Source organism: Lycium barbarum, chromosome 5 (genome assembly GCF_019175385.1).
Source record: "Lycium barbarum isolate Lr01 chromosome 5, ASM1917538v2, whole genome shotgun sequence".
In the NCBI taxonomy this organism is placed as follows: Eukaryota; Viridiplantae; Streptophyta; class Magnoliopsida; order Solanales; family Solanaceae; genus Lycium; species Lycium barbarum.
The window spans coordinates 32828099-32836679 of record NC_083341.1 but is presented as its reverse complement, the minus strand read 5'-3'; positions in this window follow the sequence as shown (position 1 = coordinate 32836679).

The window sequence follows — 8581 nt, the reverse complement described above, 5'->3', positions numbered from 1 at the left end:
CAAATAACTTCCCCAACATACATATTTCATACCATTACTTACCTGAGTACTGTATAGCTTCCAATATCATCAATCATTGTCTTCTGTCGATGTCGTTCTTTGGCTGAAATCAAAGGTTAGTAGAAAGGAATTCATTTCCTACGGCTGGCTCTATCGCACGGTCTAAGATTCAAAGAAAGGTAACACCCTAAATGTCCTGTAGCCTCCTGTTTATAGATGTGGTGCACAACACACCGATAAATAAGACTCTACTAGACACGGCCTGTAGACATTCCGAGGACAAACTGCTCTGATACCACTTCTGTCACGACCCAACCCCGTGGGCCGTGACTGGTGCCCGAGCTGGGCACCCGTACTTACCTGTTTACCAACCAACATAGTCATATCTCATTCTTGTTTAACATATAACAATTAACACAAATTTTTTCTTTTTCCGAAACAGTCGCATATATCATACACATCAGACCAAAGCATAAATACATACAAGCCGTTGAGGCTGTCGGACCAAACCGCATACGTAACCGGACAACAGCGACCCACGACCCACATATATGTCTACAGGCCTCTAACAGACATAACATAATCATATGACGGGACAGGGCCCCGCCGTACCCCTGAATATACACATACATGTACATGGTAGAAAGGTATGTACCAAAAGATGGGCTCCGGGACAAGGGAACACTCCGGAATAGTAGAACAGGTAACCTAGACCGCCGGATCTCTTACAGGAGCGTCTGTACCTGCGGGCATGAAACGCAGCCCCCCGAAGAAAGGGGGTCAGTACGGAATATGTACTGAGCATGCAAGGCATAAAATACGGAAAATAGAAACGTAACCGGAACAACGGTGCAAGAAAGTAAGTGCAATAGTCAGAATACCAAGATACTTATTTTCCGTACGTACATCATACTTACCGGTGCCATAGGTTGGAAAAGTACCAAAAACGAATAAATCATCTAGAGTGCCGTAGTGATTACTTCCCAAACACAGATCCTACGTGATGGCATCATATGTCTCCATATACATATTCGTATAACCAATCCATATGTATACATATCATATACTGCCGTGGAGCGTACAACCCGATCCATACATACATACCATATTGTCGTGGAACGTACGGGCCGGTCCATAATATAGAGTACACTGCCGAGGTACGTTCGGCCCGATCCATAATATAACATATACCGCCGTGGAACGTACGACCCGATCCATATAAACATATGCTGCCGTGGAACGTACGGCCCGATCCATAATACAACATACACTGCCGAGGACGTTCGGCCCGGTCCATAAATAATATAACATATTGCTGCGGAACGTGCAGCCCGGTCCATACATATCATATACATACCGTCATATCATCTCATATCATATCTTATCATATCATATCATATCATATCATATCTTCAAACGTGCTATCATACTTACAGACTCCTTTTAGAACATTTTCCATGAAGGTTAGGGACATTAAGACTTACCGAATTCTTTTAGAAACACAATTCTCTTACTTAAATAAAATACTTATCTGAATACTCGTACCAGTCCATTTATGTGAGATTACACACCCATATCAGAATATTCATATTAGAACATTTATAACAAGATACTTACATCAAATACTCATATTGAAATACTCGTATCAAAATGCTCATATTAGGATAATTATATCAAAGTGGGAAACACTTATATCAAATCACTTATCGGATTGTTTATATCGATATAGTCAAATCAGTATATTCGTATCGGAGTTTCTAGATACTTATCTCGGAGAGTGCATACGAATCAGAACAAACCCGGAACGGTAGCCAAAGGTTTTCCTTAACTATTGTACGGAAATGAACCAAATAGGGCAACATAATTAGGTCTTGGGGACTGTGGGCCCACCCTGGGTCAAGTCGAGGTGGCGGACATGAATCACGGACATTTGGGGTCCATGGAATCATACATGGAAGTTTCGAAGCGATTCGATTACATTTACAAAAGTTTCAGACATTTGGTCTCTTTTCAACAAAATATGAGTTTTATAGTTCAATTCAATTGAATGAATAGTACTTGATTTCAAATTCGGATTCCCATGAACAGGATTGCCCCCGGGGCTCAAATATCGACTTGGTATACCTAAGACATGCCAAAAGAAGGAATGGGGTAGCCTTACATACCTTTCGCGCTTCTTACGCTTGCCCAATCTCAAATCCCATTTCCTTCAAAATCTACAATTGGTCACAATTACCAAATATTAATTATAAGCCCTTAGGAATTGAATCTTAAGTTAACACCTTTCTACAGAAATTTGGGCAGCATCTCCCCTGTTTATATGCCTAGCCCGAATTTTTAATTCAGCAGCCAACAACACAACAACAATACCAACATCAATAATATCCTTTCCATATCGACATATTCCATAAAACAGCCCACATGTTGTTTTCCAACTTTCCACAACTAATTAACTCAGTATACAATTATTTAATCGCGTCTTCTTCGTAAATAAACTAGTATTAACACAAATAAGAAGAGATTCATACCTTTATCCTTTTAATATTGCTGTATCTTCAGCTTTTCGCTAATTTCTTGGCCACCACACGCCTGCCATATGATTCTGCAGTGAAAACTATACGCTATGCGGACTGGAATTGGGAAATTATACCTGGTTTGGGCTAAAATTTGGTGGTAGGAAGTTGGGGAATTTTCTGGGATTTGGGGGGGGGGGGGGGGGGGGGTTTCGTGGGTTTGGCTGAAAATGAGGGGGGAGAAAAGTGTTCAGCGCGTTCGCGCTGCCTTCTGGCGCGTTCGCGCTGGCACTGTTTTTCTGCCTGGACCTTCGTTCAGTAAAACGGTCATAACGTCTGATCCCGATGTCGTATGAGGGCCCACGACCTATGGTTGGAAAGATAATTCAATTAATTACAACTTTTATTTCTGGGTGTTTTCCCAAATTCCAAACCTATAATGCCGTTTTTGCCCCTAGAAGTCAGATCATCCGAAAATGTTTCCTTAAATTGTCCTTTTGGAGGGCTTATGCCCATTTTTGGCTTATGGGTCCTTCTTATGACTTGCTCAACTTTCCATATACTACGCGTATGTATCTTCATATGTCCTTTTTAAAATTCCAATGTGTGGGCCCCACTTAGCTTGCAGCCACGAGGGCTTTTTCGTCAATTAACATATGAGTTAATTTACACCATATGGTCTCCAAATGTCATATATATGCTATTATTACCTTCTTATAACACAACCTTCATTCCGAACTTGATTTTCAAATTTTTGTTCAGCGCGTTCGCATTGTATTGGCCCTTTGGCCTTCTGCGCGTTCGCGCAGACCATTTTCCTGGCTCGCCCATCCAATTTGTAATGTCCATATCTCCTTACCCCGATGTCCGATTGAGGAGCGGTTTGTTGCGTTGGAAACTAGACTTCCCGAACTTCTCTTTAAAATTTTGTTTTACTTCAAAATTATTAATACACTAGAACATATCATTTCTTCCATTTAGACCAAAGTTTTTGTATCAGACCTTGCCTAACTTTCTTCCAAAGCCTCGGAAGCTTAACCTCCTTGATCCTGGTGTAGCTTTACTCTTCATTTGGCCCATACTAGGCCATCTACAACTTTGGTAACGCAAAATTTTTCCGGGGCGTAACAATTTGGCTCTTATGTCTAAATCTATAGGGCTTTTAGTACACTTCCCAAGGGGTCACCCATCCTAATATTTCTCTCACCTTAGCACGCTTAACCTTGAAGCTTCGATGAAATCCGGTGCATTAATGCCGATATAATCGCATCCACCTCTCCGCGTGACCTTCATTACATGATCTGGAGCAAGTCGAAGTCTTAACAGATTCCGAGACATTCTCATAACACATTCTTGGAGTTCGTTTATTTGTTGGGTCCGTTTAGATGATAAGGATCTTCATCACTACCATAAACATCATCACTATCGTGTATTACTTTGGATGATCCATAACATAAACTGAGGCCATATGTTATATAGCACGCTCAGACACGTCATGAAATTATCTAGAAACTTAGGCTTGAAATTCTCTAGGATCGGAGTCATCGTAAGATTTTTCAGAAACTATAGACTTCTGGCATTTCTAGGGGTAAAAATATTATGGATGTCATGTATGGAATCAAAACATAGGAATCATGCCTTTTCAATCCCCAACATTCACCTTCACTTTCATCCCCCAATCTTATATTTCAATCATATTTCAATATTCTTACCTTATCCATTATGCCTCTTCCGCACCGTTACTTACCACTGTACATTGTAAATGCTAATGTCATCGGTCGCTTTCTTCTGTCGATGTCGTCCTTTAGCTGAAATCAAAGGTTAGTACAAAGGACTTCATTTCCTACGACTGGGCTCTATCGCACGATCTTAGATATGAAAGAAAGAATGACACCCTATTAATGTCTCGTAGCCTCCTGTTTATAAACGTGGTGCACAACACACCGATAAACAAGACTCTACTAGACACGACTTTGCAGACAATCCCCTAGGACAACCTTGCTCTGATACCACTTTGTCACACCCTAATCTTGATAGGGCATGACGGGCACCCGACTCTCATCAGAGTCGAGCGAACCCTTAGACATTCGCTCTATCAAAACCTGTCATTTCAAAAACTTTTAAAACGTGGAACTTTTTCACATAGAGATCATTATCTTTATAATGATTATGAAAACTTTCAATCAATTGAGTACTTTAAACCAATTGAAATCGTCTAAAATACATACTCTTTTAAAATCTACAAATGATTCGCACTTTTCGACGCCCTATCCACAGGACACTGTCTGTAAAGTCTCCAACATATACAAGATACCATGACGTAAGTACTTTGACCCGGCAACACTCCGAACTGAGATGGAGCTCGCCAATCTAGTTGGTAGCATGGGAACATCCTATAGCCAATGTCTTCCACTCATCTGTATACACTTGCGTGGCATGAAACGCAGCGCCCCCAGGAAAAAGGGACGTCTGTACGTGCAATTTACTGAGTATGTAAGGCGATAACAAATCATAACCATAGCATGATTTAGAAGAGAAGAAATCACAATCAAAATCAATACCTGCAGCCTTCGCTGGAAGAAGCATAAATCTATACACAAGGTTTCAAAACAATCCTTAAGTATGTAATGCAAGCGAACACACATTCTTTAAGTAAATGATGCGATCTAACACACGTGCCGCTTCCGACATGCTAACAAAACAGTCTCTTCGGACGGCCGCTTCCGGCATAGTAATGATGGCCCCTTCGGGCATGCCGCTTCCGGCATAATAATAATGATGGCCCCTTCGGGCATGCCGCTTCCGGCATAATAATGATGATGGCCCCTTCGGGCATGCAGCCTCCGGCATAATAATTATGATGGCCCCTTCGGGCATGCCGCTTCCGGCATAATAATAATGATGGCCCCTTCGAGCATGCCGCTTCCGGCATAATAATAATGATGGCCCCTTCGGGCATGCCGCTTCCGGCATAATAATAATGATGGCCCCTTCGGGCATGCCGCTTCCGGCATAATAATAATGATGGCCCCTTCGGGCATGCCGCTTCCGGCATAATAATAATGATGATGGTGTCAACACAACTTAATCCACGAATATCATTACAAAGAAATGATGCTATGGAGTGTAAACATGAATCATAATTGAAACGAAATAGTAAAATCTCGCACCCCCTTCGGAGTGGTTTTGAAAATCAACTTTATGTTTCTTTTAGTACAAAACTAATTTTCTCGAAATAATTAGTAAGCCATAAGCACGTTTCAAGTCAATCCGAGTTAGCATAAGAAAGTTATGGACATTATTCATCATAGAAACCTCCATGAACGTTTCCAAAACAATCCGAGACCGTCTACCAAAGTTAGGGACATTACTACTTACCGAACTCTTTTTAAAAAAAACAAGAACTCTTTATGCTTTGCTTGTTATTCAATCGTACAATAGGCTCGACTATACTAAGTATACTCATATCAAGAAGTAAATAAGAATCATTAACAAGCTCGGAATCAAGAATAGCGTTACCCCAAGATACATATCATAACATACTTAGCTCTAGGACATGCCAAAAGAAAGAAAGGGTAGGCCTTACATACCTTGTCCGCTTCCTAACCTAATCCGAACTTAGGTCTCGGCTTTTTCAAGATCTACAACAATGTTAGTAAATACCAAACATTAGCCATAGATACTTAAAAGTCCAATTCTAGACTAGCATTCCATTTACAACACCTCCCCTATAAATTCAACCAACCCCGAGAATTCAACTCGGCCAATTTATCAACAACAATACCAACAACCACATTAACAACTTCGACAATCAATTCAAAATGCATTCTAACGTTAGTAACTCCTTTTACATAATTCGACGACATTCCACTTATACTCAATTCAATCACATACAATCAAGCCAACATCAATGCTCACACGTTCAAATACTTATCGGATTGTTTATATCGATATAGTCAAATCAGTATATTCGTATCGGAGTTTCTAGATACTTATCTCGGAGAGTGCATACGAATCAGAACAAACCCGGAACGGTAGCCAAAGGTTTTCCTTAACTATTGTACGGAAATGAACCAAATAGGGCAACATAATTAGGTCTTGGGGACTGTGGGCCCACCCTGGGTCAAGTCGAGGTGGCGGACATGAATCACGGACATTTGGGGTCCATGGAATCATACATGGAAGTTTCGAAGCGATTCGATTACATTTACAAAAGTTTCAGACATTTGGTCTCTTTTCAACAAAATATGAGTTTTATAGTTCAATTCAATTGAATGAATAGTACTTGATTTCAAATTCGGATTCCCATGAACAGGATTGCCCCCGGGGCTCAAATATCGACTTGGTATACCTAAGACATGCCAAAAGAAGGAATGGGGTAGCCTTACATACCTTTCGCGCTTCTTACGCTTGCCCAATCTCAAATCCCATTTCCTTCAAAATCTACAATTGGTCACAATTACCAAATATTAATTATAAGCCCTTAGGAATTGAATCTTAAGTTAACACCTTTCTACAGAAATTTGGGCAGCATCTCCCCTGTTTATATGCCTAGCCCGAATTTTTAATTCAGCAGCCAACAACACAACAACAATACCAACATCAATAATATCCTTTCCATATCGACATATTCCATAAAACAGCCCACATGTTGTTTTCCAACTTTCCACAACTAATTAACTCAGTATACAATTATTTAATCGCGTCTTCTTCGTAAATAAACTAGTATTAACACAAATAAGAAGAGATTCATACCTTTATCCTTTTAATATTGCTGTATCTTCAGCTTTTCGCTAATTTTTTGGCCACCACACGCCTGCCATATGATTCTGCAGTGAAAACTATACGCTATGCGGACTGGAATTGGGAAATTATACCTGGTTTGGGCTAAAATTTGGTGGTAGGAAGTTGGGGAATTTTCTGGGATTTGGGGGGGGGGGGGGGGGGGTTTCGTGGGTTTGGCTGAAAATGAGGGGGGAGAAAAGTGTTCAGCGCGTTCGCGCTGCCTTCTGGCGCGTTCGCGCTGGCACTGTTTTTCTGCCTGGACCTTCGTTCAGTAAAACGGTCATAACTTCTGATCCCGATGTCGTATGAGGGCCCACGACCTATGGTTGGAAAGATAATTCAATTAATTACAACTTTTATTTCTGGGTGTTTTCCCAAATTCCAAACCTATAATGCCGTTTTTGCCCCTAGAAGTCAGATCATCCGAAAATGTTTCCTTAAATTGTCCTTTTGGAGGGCTTATGCCCATTTTTGGCTTATGGGTCCTTCTTATGACTTGCTCAACTTTCCATATACTACGCGTATGTATCTTCATATGTCCTTTTTAAAATTCCAATGTGTGGGCCCCACTTAGCTTGCAGCCACGAGGGCTTTTTCGTCAATTAACATATGAGTTAATTTACACCATATGGTCTCCAAATGTCATATATATGCTATTATTACCTTCTTATAACACAACCTTCATTCCGAACTTGATTTTCAAATTTTTGTTCAGCGCGTTCGCATTGTATTGGCCCTTTGGCCTTCTGCGCGTTCGCGCAGACCATTTTCCTGGCTCGCCCATCCAATTTGTAATGTCCATATCTCCTTACCCCGATGTCCGATTGAGGAGCGGTTTGTTGCGTTGGAAACTAGACTTCCCGAACTTCTCTTTAAAATTTTGTTTTACTTCAAAATTATTAATACACTAGAACATATCATTTCTTCCATTTAGACCAAAGTTTTTGTATCAGACCTTGCCTAACTTTCTTCCAAAGCCTCGGAAGCTTAACCTCCTTGATCCTGGTGTAGCTTTACTCTTCATTTGGCCCATACTAGGCCATCTACAACTTTGGTAACGCAAAATTTTTCCGGGGCGTAACAATTTGGCTCTTATGTCTAAATCTATAGGGCTTTTAGTACACTTCCCAAGGGGTCACCCATCCTAATATTTCTCTCACCTTAGCACGCTTAACCTTGAAGCTTCGATGAAATCCGGTGCATTAATGCCGATATAATCGCATCCACCTCTCCGCGTGACCTTCATTACATGATCTGGAGCAAGTCGAAGTCTTAACAGATTC